Consider the following 14,202-nt stretch of genomic DNA (forward strand, 5'->3'; position numbering starts at 1 on the left):
TTTGACAAATTCAAGGCAATCTGAAAGTTTAAGGCACAGCGGTCAGCAAGATAAAACTAACTGATCAATTAACAGCTTATTGTTTGGAGAGCTTTTTTTTTTAATAAAGATGACAAGTTTTGCATTAAAACTGGCCCCAGTCAAGGTACAGGAAGAACCAAGCCTCAATTATTACTGATGCTACAATAAGTCACAAAACCAGGAGAAAACTAAAAACATATGACATAATTGTTTTGGATTGTTTTATATGTTGGTTTTAAAATACTATCATTGACTCAAGTGTTTATATCATAACTGGAAAAATGCAATAGGAGATTCAAAAGAGATTGATACGGTTACCTCTTAAAACTGAGGGCATCGTGTCGAAGGCACACGGAACAGCAGCAGTGCTTAGTCAAGCAATGGGATGAATAAAACTCTAGAGGGTGAACTGGGTTCCCTGAAAACAAGAGTCAGTTTTGTTTGGTGGAATCAGCTATACAAGCCCTGCTTTTTAGGAACAAATCTGTGGGAGGTTTCCTGAACTTCTCATCTTCTATCTTGTCACCAAAAATATTTTCCCTGCGGCATCCTTTAAAGATGCAAGTGTCCTACTTACCACATTTACTTATTTACTTCCAGTCTGTTATCTCCCTTTCACTTCTACAACATCTTCATAGTTCTTTCTATATGCTCCTCTCTTCTTTTCCCCCAACTACGAAGGACATTATTAAAAATTGGAGGCGTGAAGTATGCGAGAAAATAACACGAGTATTTTATTCCATCTGGAAGCTGAGAAGACAACTGACATTTTTGTGGGTGTGGAAAATGCATTACATTACAAGTTTCTGAGAGTTCATTCTGAAAGCCCGATTAGCAAAAACAGGAAAAGTTGTTCCCATGGCCTTTGGGAAGTGATATTAAAGGGACCAGTGTTCCTTAAAAAACAAAACAAACTGATACAGGAAAAAAATTAAGGGGCAGAATTCAATGGCCAGAAAAGAGAAAAAGAAATCATAGAATAAAGGAAACATTTAACTAGAAATTTGAAGACATGAGGAAGACTGGAGAGATGAAAAATATAGAAGAAACAAGTACAGAGATAGAAGAAATCATTTAAGGGGCAGAAGATAGCAAACTAGCTTTTATGCGCTGAACTAGCTAGCCTTATTTAATATAACTACAACAAAAATAAGGCCCACAATATCCCTGGACTGCAATAAAGCGAAAAAAAAAAAAAAGAGAAAGGAAATATAAAAACACAATAGGGATAGAACCAGAAAATCAAAGATGATTCAGGAGAAACCAAATTAGAAGACAGAATGTTTATAAAAGAGAAAACAAGGGAGCAAATCAAAGCAAACAGAGAGAAAACGCTCTTAAAAGGAGCAAGGAACTAAATGCTGTGGAAGGAAAAGTTTGTCGTAGATTTTAATTTAATTCACTGATATTTAATACATATACATATTAATGCAATCAAGTTCAGCTACTGCAAATACTACACCAGAGGTGAGGGTACTGTTTCTGTTTGTTTTCAAATGAAACTCAAAAATGAGACTGAAGACTCTGGCATATTCTCAGACGTTCACTGCCAAGGAAATCTGAGCTTTCTAATCCAATGCTGTGAATTTAGGCAGAAAATCTGAAGTTCTTTGTAAATAAATCTAAATGAAAAATAGGAGTGCTAGGCCCAAAGGGATCAAGGAAGAGAAAATGGAGAAGGCAGAATGACAAATAACAATATGTTGTGTCCACAGAGAGAGGAAAGAAACTGGGGGAAGGAGCACGACTAACTAAAGAATGCAAAAATGCAGAACAAAACTGATGGTGTCCAGTAGCCTCAGCACCTGCACAATCCCTGCCACGTAACAGTTGCTCAGCTAATAACTAGGGAATTAACTGAATCAGTAGGTGTTCCAACAACCGGCCTGTCTTTTTCAGGCTGTGTTCATCAATGGAAAAAAACAATGAAGGAAAAGCAAACAGGCAGATTTGCAAGGAATGGTGTCAAAGTAATTGCCACCTTGGAGTAACAGACCAACTCTTGGCAGAAAAACAGATGAAAATGTTGAATAATCTAAAATTAGGAACAAAAACATCAGATTCTATGTGAGCTGATCTACCGGGAAGGAACAGGTCTGCACTGTCCTCAAAGAATTATTCTCAAAAAAGCTTGGATGCTTTTTACTGTCATCAGCCTTGGCACTCCTCTGGACACGTGTGTGGGATTCTTGGAACCAAAATGAATAGCACATACAGTAAAGTGTACCTATCCTGAAGGGAAAATGACAACCACGTAACACCATGCAGAAGAATGCTGACAAAAAGAGAATTTGTTTTTGCGTTCCAGGATACAATAAGGCAGAAGGAGAAAGAAAAGTAAAGCAAATGGCTGCGTGACAGAAAGGAACGAGGCTCCCAACGCACAAGACCAAGAGGGGTGGGTGGGGGCGCCCACGAAGGCAGAAACAAGGTAACAAAAGGGACAAAACCAGCAGCAGAAAAGAACTGTCAGACACAAAACCCTCAAAACAATAGATACGAGAAAAAGGAACGAGATGACAGGAAAAGAGCAGCATGGAATCTCGTAAGAAAAAGAAACAAAAATTTCAAATAATGGATTTTCTAACACCCCTGCTGTTCCGCCAGTCCCTCGTGTCACAGCCTCACAGAACAGTGCATAACTGATTATGGTCAGTGGCTGCCAGGCTGCTATAAAGGGCAACAGCTACATGAAGATACTCCCCACCGCTGGATGGCTTAATGATCCACCCTTTGCAGAGGGCAGGGCTGTGGAATGGCAGGCGGGGATGCAGCCACTCACAGGGCGGCTCCATGCTCTGCATCTTCAGTGCTCTCCACCGTTTGAAGAAAGGCTGAATTAACTCTGGGGCACCTCTGTGGTGGTGGGGGTGGGGGAGGTTCACCCCTCTTCAGCTTCTAAATAATCACCATCTTTCAGGAGTAGTTTCTTCATGCCTGATACCACACATTGCCCCCTTCATGGGAGGACGGATGTCCATTTTAAACAACAAAAGATGGATTTTTAAAATAAAGTGTCTTGGACGATGAACATTCATAACCATAAAACCGCATTACATTTTAATTACTTCTGGAGCTTTTCAAAAGAACTGTCAGGGTTTCTCTTTGGAAATGAATTTGGATACAGAAAAAAAAAATTAAAATGACATAAAAATCAAGATCATTCAAATTGTTTTCACTTTCGGGAACAGGGCCTTTTCAGCGGTATTTACGTAGGAGGCTTTCATTCCTCCCACAAACAACGCTGTCTTCAGAGAGAGGCGCATCATTGAAATATGCATCAATCCCTATGGTCAGTAAAGCCAGGGACTACTCTTTCACAATCCTTTTCTGAGAGGCAGTAGTGCCTGAGGTTGGGAGCAGAGGCTCCTGAGACAGCTGGCCAGGATTTGCACCCTGATTATGCTATTTACTTGCAGCCACATTACTTACACTGTCAGTCTCTGTTCTCCCCTCTGTAAAATGGGAATAATAATAGTACATACACCCTAGAGCTGTGGTCAGGATTCCATTCCATGAGGGAGGCCTGGAATCGGAGCATGGCAAACAGCATGGCAGTATCAGTGAGTGATGGTACCTGCTCTCAAGTAACGTGTGAGGGGACGTTCAGAAGGGGTTTGTAATTATCCAGAAACTTTTGCCATTACATGGCAGGCACGGAGACAGATGAAAATAATGTCCTTAATCCCACTGGAGATCAGGCTAAGGAAGTATGTTTTCTTTCTCTTCCCCCATTTCTGGGTACAGATCTTTGTTTACATAGGAAAGCAAGTTTGCAAGCAGAAGTCACAATCAGCCATTTTGATATCTTTCATCCTCCAAACTCCTACAGGAAGGAGGAAATAGTCTCATTCTTTCAAAAAGTGAGTATTGAGTTCCAAATGGAATATCTGAAAAGGAGGTCGACGCCTGTCCAAGGCACAGGGAACTGTGAATAACACGTATAGGTGAGTAGTATGTGCTTCTGGACAAACATACTGAGAATGGGTTTGAGACACAAATTGGAGAAATCAGCCTAAACTGGTTGAGGTGAACAAAACATCAGAACAAGGCATTGAGGCTGGTTTTAGAGGGAAGTAAAATGATCTGAAGCGTCAGTTCTCAACTTAGAAAAAAATCAAGAACTGCTTTCTGAGCCATATTCATAAACTGTCGTGCTCAGGATCTTCTCAATGCTAATGGCACACACACAAAAAAAAAAACCAAAACACCACTTTGTATGAAGGCTTGAGTCATCCATTCATTCATTCACTCATTCATTCATGCCTTTACTGACCTGTCCAAAAACTATTTACTGAACCTACCATGTGTCAAAATAACAGTTCTGGAGATTCAATGTAGAGTGAGTACTCTAGCTTTTGTTCCTTTATCTGCGATATAATGTGCTATCTTGCCCCTCAAAGTTGACTAAGGAGTGGATTCGATCCCACATGTAGAAATACCTAGCACTCTGCCTAGTATAGAATGGGCACTAAGTGAATGAACTCAGTTTCTACTCTTCATAAAAATCCTTTACAAATTTATTATCTTGGGATATAACTATATCATGGTACATGTATCTTCATTGTAGCCACCAGAAAATATAATCCATTTACTATCTACTTGGGAAACCGGACTTCACTTTATCTCTGTAGAGAGAGTGGCCATCTGATATGTATAACATTCAAAATGTTTTATGTGTAAAATTTCAATTGTTTAAAATAAGGATGGCTCCATTTAGAGGAAGACATTTGATAAGAGTTCAGCGGTGGGGATTGGAGAAAGTATATTGAAAATACTACAATCACATATCAAGGGATGGCCCAGGAGCGGACAATCCCCTGATAGTTGGGAGTATAAACCATGGATTTGTCTGAGGCTGTGTCATCAGATGAGTCGAGAATGCTTGTCTGTTGGTGGTAAGAATGAGTCATTCACTACACCATGGGGCAAAGAAGAGAAAGCGAGAGAGAGTGGGAATGCTGAAGACATCATCTGTTTTCCTGGATCCCGACAACCATGAAGTCAACTTCACCCTCATACCACCAGTTACATAAGCTAGTATGTCTGTTTCAGTTTAGAATACCACAATTCTTCCATCTGCAGAAGCCAGAAAGCTAAGAACTATCTTCTACTTGTTTCTTCCAACTTGTCCTTTAATGCTGTTGGAGATGATAAACTCCTTATCTTTGGCAAACCCATTTCTCTCTCTACCATCACTTTCCTAATGTAAACTATAAGCCACTGATACTTCTTACATGAACTACTTACAGCAAGGGACCGAAGCCAGTCTTCTCAAGCCCAATTTCACGCTCCTCCATTCTGCTCTCTCAAAATGAAAATATAATCCTATTGTCCTCACCACTGTCACATCCCACCCACAACATACATGTGCACACACGCACACACACATGCACCCAGACACATATTCGATAAACCTTTTAATAGCTTTCCACTGCTGTTTGGATAAGATCAAAATGCTTAACAAGGCCTGACTGACAGGGGTCTTCCATAGCCTGAACTATATTTTCCTCTCCAGTCATCTTGTGTCACACGCATCTGCTCTAAGCACCCCAGTCTCCTTTCTTGCCCTTCAAGAGGACTCGTTTCAACCACAAGGCTTTTGCTTATGCTGTTTCCGCTGCCTGGAATGCTCCAACCCACCATATCATTTCACTTAGTTAAAAATCCTCTAAATATTTCAGTTATCAGAGCAAATATCACTTCCTTAAGTATACCTCCCCTGGCCTTTCAGAACACCCCAGCAACCTGCCATGGCTCACATTCAGGTCTCATGGACCACTGTTTCATGTTCCTACGCCAGTTACACTGTATTGTTTGTGGGGTTATTTGTCCCATGTCTCACTACTCTACAAAATGAGAAGCTCCACAAGGACAGAGAACAGGCTGGGTTTTGCTCATCATTATATTCTCAGCATTTTCACACAACATTTGATATGTGGTAGATACTCTCAATATTTGTTGAACGAATGAAAGTAGAAAAATAAATTGGATGATCTGGGGAGTGCCAAAGAGGGTCTCTTGAACCTGTTTCTCCTAAACAAAAAGGCTGTTCTCTAAGAAGTTTGAGACCTAGGTGACAGAATGTAGAAAATGACTCAGGAGTGAACACAGGAAAGAGGAACAGAGAATAGACACTGGAGTTGAAGGAAGCTGACGGGTCCTTCATACACCACGTTCTTCCACATTGGGTAAAACACAGTTATAGGAAAAACGGAAGTGACATGTTCACAATGTTGCCATACAATTTCTGGTGTAGTCACAAAAAAAAAATGTTGGCAATGGAAAAATGACAACAGACATCCCTGTTCATTTGGTAGAGGGTTAGAAATTTTACAAATAAGAGAAAGAAATCTGTGTGCTCTTTTTTGATGAGTCATTAACATAGATTAAACGTAACTGAATTTGCAGCTTAACCTATGAGACTTTTAAAGCTGAATGCACCCAGTGAGAACAGACAGGGAAAGAAGAGTAAACATTCGAACTGTCAACTCTGGAAAAAATAAACAGCAAACAGTATTAGGAAAGAACCAAAGATATTCAAGACACCTCAACGTGGCTAAAATTGGTAGTCATACTTTAAACTGTTACCTCTTTAAACAATTTTTTTTCCAGAGTACGTTTTAATGAATCATATTGCTACTTAATAAATTGCTTTTTTTTGGTGAAAGCACAAAAACAACATTAGCTTCAAACATGATTAAGTCTCTGCAATGTAATCGACGTCACGACAGACTTCTGGTTTGTGTACAATCTGATTCCCAATAAGCACCACCCCATGTGTTTCTCGGGGGCCAAAACAGTTCTCTGGGAATGTGGTTACCAAATGATGGTACCAGAAGTCATAGGGTTTTCAATCTTGAATCAATACTCCTAGGCTGTAAAATGCCATGATTTTGAAAAATCTATTTTCTTTGGCTTCCTTTTCAGGGAGAGAGCAATATTTTCTTCTGTAGTCAGAAGACCCGCATGCCTCCACCCTGACGAGGCTCACCTTCTCCCAGCTGGAAGCCTTAAACTGGCTGTACTCTAACAGACTATTTCCAGCCCAGCAGGCAAGGAGTAAAAACCTTCCCTCTGAAGTAGAAGTTGCCTTAATTTCAAGGTCTTTGAAAGAGGTGCCTCTTACGCCTTCCCTTGTTTGCCTTGTCCATCATCCTCTCTCTTGCCCTATCTTGCACTCCGCTGCCTCTGACTTAGCTCCCCAGTGCTTACTAGTTTTCTGGTCCAATCTTGCCTTTTTGCCCAACAGGCAGTGTCCTTTACTCCTGGGCCTTTTGTGGGTTTTAATGCAGGGCTCAAGTCTTGTTTGCCGGTTCTTCCAAACAGTGTTAGTCTAGTTGGATCCCAATTCCATTTCAACGCCAATATTTATATCTTAGTAATTTTGGTTTCCAACTTTGTTTCTATTCTGCACCGCTGATTCCTGTGTATTCTGCTGTGACGTTGTGCTATGCAAACTCTCCACGATATCACAGACCAAGATCACAGCCTCTCCCACCTCATTCTCACATCTCTCTTTGTAGGTCAAATATATTTTTAGTTCATCTTTATGCTATAGTCAACAGACATATAGAAAACTCTGCTAAACGTCTCAAATTCACTGAGATGTGATCATTTGAAAGTGATTTAAAAAACATTAAGAAATGCTATTGATGCTTTATTTCAGGAATATAACATAATGAGTACAATTTAAAAAACCACATTAAGTTTAAAAATACATATTTAGGTGTTTTCCTGCAACCATTCATCAGGTGGTTTGCCTATCTGTACTGCATATACATTTTTTCTTACACATATATGATTGTTGTTCAAGATAAAAACAGTGATACTTCCTGACCTAGAACTAATATTTCAGTTAGATTTAAATGGTGTTGCTATGAGAAATTTATAATTTTTAAAAGAAAGCAACCATTTTTATATCATTAACCAACATTAATAACTAAAATTGAAAAACTCATAGAGAACCAGCTTCAGGCAAAATACCAGCAGTTCTGTGAATGCCTCTTACAGATCTCCTGTAGTTATCTGCTCCTCCATGCACCCATGTCTATGCAAATGGCTGAGAATTAAAATCAAATAAAAAGTTGGGCATCATAATATAGTGTAAAGCAAATATTTCTTTTTAACCAGAGATGCTTTTTCTCATAGACAAGTTGATAATTTATTTTAAAGCACTTCCAAAATTATACCGCCAGGAGGAAATGAAAAGAAGACAGGATAAGTGAAATGTACGTGGGTAATGTCGGATTTCAGCCACTTCCGTAGAAGCTGGGACCACGCAGCCACTTCTCGCATCTCTTCCTGGAATGACGTTACTTCACAGTGTAATGATTTCTGAACCTGTGATGTCTCAGGGGTTCAACCCACGGAGGCCAACTGAGCCCATCCCATGTTTAGTCAATCAACTCACAGACCTCAGGATAAAGCAGCACTTTGCTACCCGTGTTTCTTACAGGGGTTGGAGTCAGGAGTGAGAGGAACCAAGAACCTGAAATGGAGGAGGTCTTGTGGGCAGTATCGAAAAGCAAGTTTATCTCAGCAGTGATCTTCACCTTAAGCCCCCAGGAGACACCAGGGGAGTCGTTGTGGCTTCCGCTTCTTGTATTTTACCACTGGTGCGGCGCCCACACTTCTTTCTCTAACCTTTGCAGCTTCCCAGACTCCTCAGTTCCTGCATTTCCCCCTTCTGGGAAACACAGGAAGTGCTATGACTGGTCAGCCGTTTTGGCTTTAAAAGAAGTATCTTGATACTGTCCCCTCCACAGATACCCAACAGGGACCAAACTGAGGCAGGGCTGCGGTCATCATTTCCTGGATTTTGTATTTCATGTGAGATAAAGGGTCTGTTAACCCAGCTGCTGGAAAAAGGCTTTATTTCCCAAGGGAGATGCTGGCACATCTGGGGCAATGTGGACCTCATACTTAGTTTTGGACTCTCTTCCTGGTGACAGACATCTGCTCCCTGGCAAGAAGAGTAATAATCTGTGTTTTATGAAAAATGTTGGCAGGTTGTAATAGAAACAAAACCTTTTTTTTCTCTCTCTCTTTTTTTTTTAATAAAAACAGTTTATGTAAATTAAATTTGGACACAGAACAGAGTATGAGGGAAATATCAAACTGTTGCTTTGGGTGATCTTAATGTAAGTCAATCATTTTTTTTAAGATCATGGAACATTTTAAAATTTACCATTTTTAAACCCATTTGGTTTGGCTTAGCTAAATTATCATAAAAGCAGGACTGTATGTGTATTTCCTGGTGATAAAATTAACATGAAGGCTGTTTGCGTGAGCATTCCAGTACTGTGAAATTCTGCACACAGGATGTAGGAGGCGCTGTGAGGCAGCAGAGCAGAGCAGGTGATGATGGGGGCACTGCCATCTTTATTCAGGACACAGCAGCCTTCCCTCCGATTACACACTCTCATTTTGGAAGTTTCCATCCAAAGGAATTGTTACTGAACTAGCTGTGTTCTGTTTAGCAACCACACCTACGAGGAGGGCAACGACGACGAGGGCAACCCAAAGCGTCTAAAACACTGAATGCCAGAATCCTGCCAGGGCCAGGGAGCTAACACCTTTGAAGCCTCTTAGAGCTGTTAAGTAAAGAAACCCAAATATACTGACAATGATTCAGTCTCTAGGTCACCACAGATTTAAATGAGAGCACGCAGCTGGCTTCTGCCTGTAACCTATTCATGTATCATGGGTTCTATCATCATACCAGTTTTCCTTTCTCAGGGACAATGTGGTGGATTGATAAGACATACCCAAATAGTAAATGAGATGTCATGTGAAATAGAATTAAACAGATGATTTTTATTTGAATAAGTTTGTTTGAAAAGACATGAATTCCAGGCAGAGGGAATAATAGTACTGAAAAAGGTACAGAGTAAAAGGTTCCCAGGGAATTGACTGAAACTGGTTAATCTGACTAAAGATTTGGTTACACCCAAAATGACACAGTAAAAACTCCTGGACGGAGCACCAAATGGGGGTCAATGATAAGGGTGTCACCTTAGCCACGTGGGCCCTGCTAGTTGGTTACCTCAGACTAAGGCAATTTCGATAACTTCCCAGACCCCAGCTCCTTTCCTATAAATAAGGAAGTTGAGCTGGAAAATCTTCAAGGCTCCTCTCCGTTCTGAAACTCTGTGTTTTACTATGCCACGTAATTGATTCAAGGCAAAGGAGAAAACAGCTGGTATGAAAAGGAACTTAAGAAAAAGCTTTAAAAATGTGTGTTTTCTGATGGCAAGGAAAAAAAAATCATCATTTGCAGAGGATTATGTAACTAGCATTGCGAAGTCCCAAGGAACATGCCACCTCTCGCTCTTCCTTTTTGCTTCGTGGAGGATCAAATCCGAAGGCAAGTTATCTTATCCCACACCCTGCCCCCCACCCTCCACTATTTTTCCCCTGGGAGCTGATGGAGGATCTAAGAATGACAGGTACTGCGGTCTGAGGAAGGCAGCCTAGGGACTCTTCAGCGTCAGGAACTCAGAGGGTCAGCACAAATCTCAGGAAGGCTTGGTTTCAGTCCTTAAAGGTGAAATCAGAGAGGCCCATACTGACCAAACCCGTGTTTGAGAATGAGCACTTACCCTTGGTCATATGTTTGCTGCTATTTACAGGCACACAGACAGTGTGAAGGGGGCCTCACTCTGCGCTAGTTGGTCAGTGCTGCACGGCAACGCGGGCCAAGTGTGGCCATAACTTCCTTGCTTTAAGAGAAGTGATAGGATTTTTCTGTCCGGCTATCTGTTTTAAAAAAGTTGGTAATAATTGCAAAACACAACAATAGAAAGCGATTCAAGCCCTATGCAGGTCCCGTGCGAATCTAGGTTAGGAGGTTCTGAAGGATGGAAGTAAAAATACGCAACATGATTCTAAAAGAACCAAAGAGGGATGTTCACTTGATGCCAAATGAACACTGAGCATTTCAGAAAGGGAGAAGACCCCAGAGAGGTGTCCACTTCATCTGGACTTCACAGAATTTAGCATAGTTCGATTGTATTTGTGAAGCAACGCGCTGTGCTGTCACGGGAATTGGCGTACACAGATTGCAGGTAGACAACTTCAAATCTGAATGTTAAGACATTGGAGAAGCTCCCTTATTCCCGAGAGACCAAACACCTAAATAGCAGGTTCAGGGTTGTTTGTGACTTTAGCTCTGACTTAGTCCTGCACCTACTTTTCAGTCAATAATAATAATATTTAACACTAATACTGAAATGCTAATTTATTAGGAACTATTCTCAGTACCTTTCCTATATTCAGATTTATATGCTAATTAAAGCTCAGGTCCTGGTGGCCACTGACCAGATTTGTGAAACATGGAAACTCAGTGGTTTTGTTTGTTTGTTTCCTGTTTCTTAATTTATTAAGTGGGATACAAACTCACAGTACTTCAGGGAATTACTGTGAGCAGAAGAAAGAAGAGGAAAAGATTGTTTCCATGCTGTAATGGAATGTAAGTCTGAGTCTTCGGAGTATACACAACTCAAACTGGAATAGATTTTCACCTTTGCTTGAGCGTCAAGCTTTTGGGCGACACCATTAAAAAAAAAGTGGCAAAAATCTGATAGAAGAACAGGCTGACCTACTAAAAGAACAAGATTTCTATTTTAACCATGTTAAATACAAGATTAAACCAAAGCTTTTTAAAATAAATGCTACTTAGCTATTCATTCATCAGATAAAATAAGATACACCAAAAAGTGAGCAGCATTGGTTGATATAAAAAATAGAATTAAAAAAGTAAAACATTGACATTTATGCAGGCCAGAGGAAACATTAATGTTTTTGAAAAGAAAAACATTATATGCGTTTGCTTATTTTTTTGTTATTTTTGTTTTACCAATGCTCTTTCTAGGTAGTTTTAAAATAACATATTAGCCTGTGACCTATGATGTTAGCATTCAAAGAATATTAAAGCTGGAAGGGGATTTGGAGATCATCTAGTTCCAATCCTGTATTACAGACATGGACACTGATGCTTCAGGAGGGTGAGCTGGCTTGATCGAGGCGGCACAGATGGTTGATGGAAAGAATACAGAATGAGGTTGCTAGAAACTGTCATGGTAAGTGCTTAAGATTTTATATGAAGTTTCACTTTGCAGGAAATAGATGATTCAAATTCCCAAGGTCATCTTGAGATTTTCTTCATTTCTATGAATTCCGTAAATATACATATGATGTCTGTATGTTGCAAAGGTCATAGCCTTCTCTATTCATGAATTTCACAATTTTTGGTCCCTTATGGGGACATTTATAAACAGTTTAAATAAATATGTATATGCTTAAATATATACGCATATATAGTCAATTTAAAATCACTTAGGTACAAAGGCAGTATTTTTCACTTATTTCATATTTGCAAGAAAATATTTGAGATAAAGGAAGAAAAAACAGATGTTTAGAGAGGAAAATGTACTGTATTATGATCCTCTCCTCTTCTTAAGGAGCTAAAATTAGGATTTCTAGAAACACCAGAAACTGTGAAAGTACAAGAGAATGTTTCTAACAGATAAATATTTTAACCGTGGAACTAATATGAATTTGTCTCATTCATGAAGCAAACACATATCAGGCTCTGGCCATACACACAGCTCTGTGCTTGGCACACAGGGAGCTCCCAACGGGTGGAACTCAGGATCACACGGTGACTGGGAAGAGGAACTGGAGTGGCTTCTCAGTCCCCCAACACGGAATACAAATTCCCCATCCCATCAACCTGCAAGTGTTCAAGGCTAAGAATCTTAGGGAGGGAGGAAGAGGCAATGGGAATGGGAGGCAGAAAAAGGGGAAAAAAAGAAAGAAAGGAAAATATGAGAGCCCCAGATGTGTTTGGGCCCACTCTAAAAAGTCAGAATTATAGTAAAGCGGTTTTTTCAATGCACGAATATTCTTTCTTCCTGCCATCTAAAATACTGAACATTCATGTGTCCTGAGGCAGAGTAATCATTAAATTATGTTGGAGCAAAACAATTAAATTTTCTTTGTTTTTCAATTACATAATTTACAAAAGAATATAATTCAAAAGGAAATTTCTAAACTTGACTAATAGAAAGACTGCTTTCGTTTTAGAGATTATAACTAACAAGTGAAATGAAAATGTTCCCAAGTTTCCTTTAGCCTAAGATACAATGGTTTTTGGAACATATGTTTTCCATGAGTTTTAGAAATCTTAATGATAACTGACTGCAAAATCTTAGCACTTGCATCCTCATTCCGCCAAAGGCTGTGCAAAAATTTATGTGGCTAAATCACTCTCTGGAGAGGTTACACAGAAGACGCTTAACAGCTGGATACGTTCAGATGTGTTCACAGAGCAACAGTCCACTCTGAAAAATAAACTCAAGGTTCGGCAACATTTTCAAAATAACTCATACTTGTGGCAAGGAATATATATGAAAATGCATCTTTCTTTTAAAAACTAGTCAATAGATTTAAATTTTCCACAGCTGTTTCAGTCCATGGAACTGAAAGACATTTTGGGTTTAAGTTTCAGAGACTGGGAAAGGGGTAAAGAGAGAAACCTGACTCCCTTAGGCTCTGCTTCAGGTGTCCTTTAGGGAGCCTTCCTCATTTTAATCAATGACACTGACTGTTACCTAATCATGCGACTTATAAAAATGATGCTTTAACATACTGGTATTTTCCCTCTACAGGTAATTCTGAGGTTTGTTCTGTTACCAGACTTACTGATCTTCTGGGTAAACTGTTCTAAGTGGAACACACGATATACTTAAAAAATATTTGACTAGCCCACCCTCTCCTGCCACTACGAAAGAATGGTTTCCTACAAGTCACAAATCTACTCCGAATGTTAATTAAATATTTACAAGGTACTTTAAACTCCTCCCTGAATGCTCATATGAAAACAGCAACCTATGTCCATTTGAATAAGCAAAAATTTCTGCCCTTTCAAGTTAGGGGCCTCTGGCCTCTCAGTTTAATTCAAATAATTCTATGACTTAAAAAAAAGAAGAAGAAGAAGAATTGAGCGCCTACTATGCACAAGGCCCTGTGCTGGATGCGAAAATAAAAGGAAACTTTCCAGAACCAGGATATTTGTCACAAGTTACAACAATTTGTATGATTTAATTCACACCATTTCCCACTGGACTTAAAAGCTAAATTAGATGCAAAATACTCACCTTTTAAGCATGAAGCTTT

At 39.7% G+C, this 14,202-nt stretch overlaps 1 protein-coding gene across 1 annotated transcript in view; it reads right to left on the reverse strand.

Annotated features, from left to right (window-relative positions):
- The window catches only part of DPYD (dihydropyrimidine dehydrogenase), a 720,294-nt gene that overhangs the window by 226,591 nt on the left and 479,501 nt on the right, over positions 1–14,202 (reverse strand). The window lies entirely within an intron of this gene.

This window comes from Camelus bactrianus, chromosome 9, assembly GCF_048773025.1.
Source record: "Camelus bactrianus isolate YW-2024 breed Bactrian camel chromosome 9, ASM4877302v1, whole genome shotgun sequence".
Classification (NCBI taxonomy): domain Eukaryota; kingdom Metazoa; phylum Chordata; class Mammalia; order Artiodactyla; family Camelidae; genus Camelus; species Camelus bactrianus.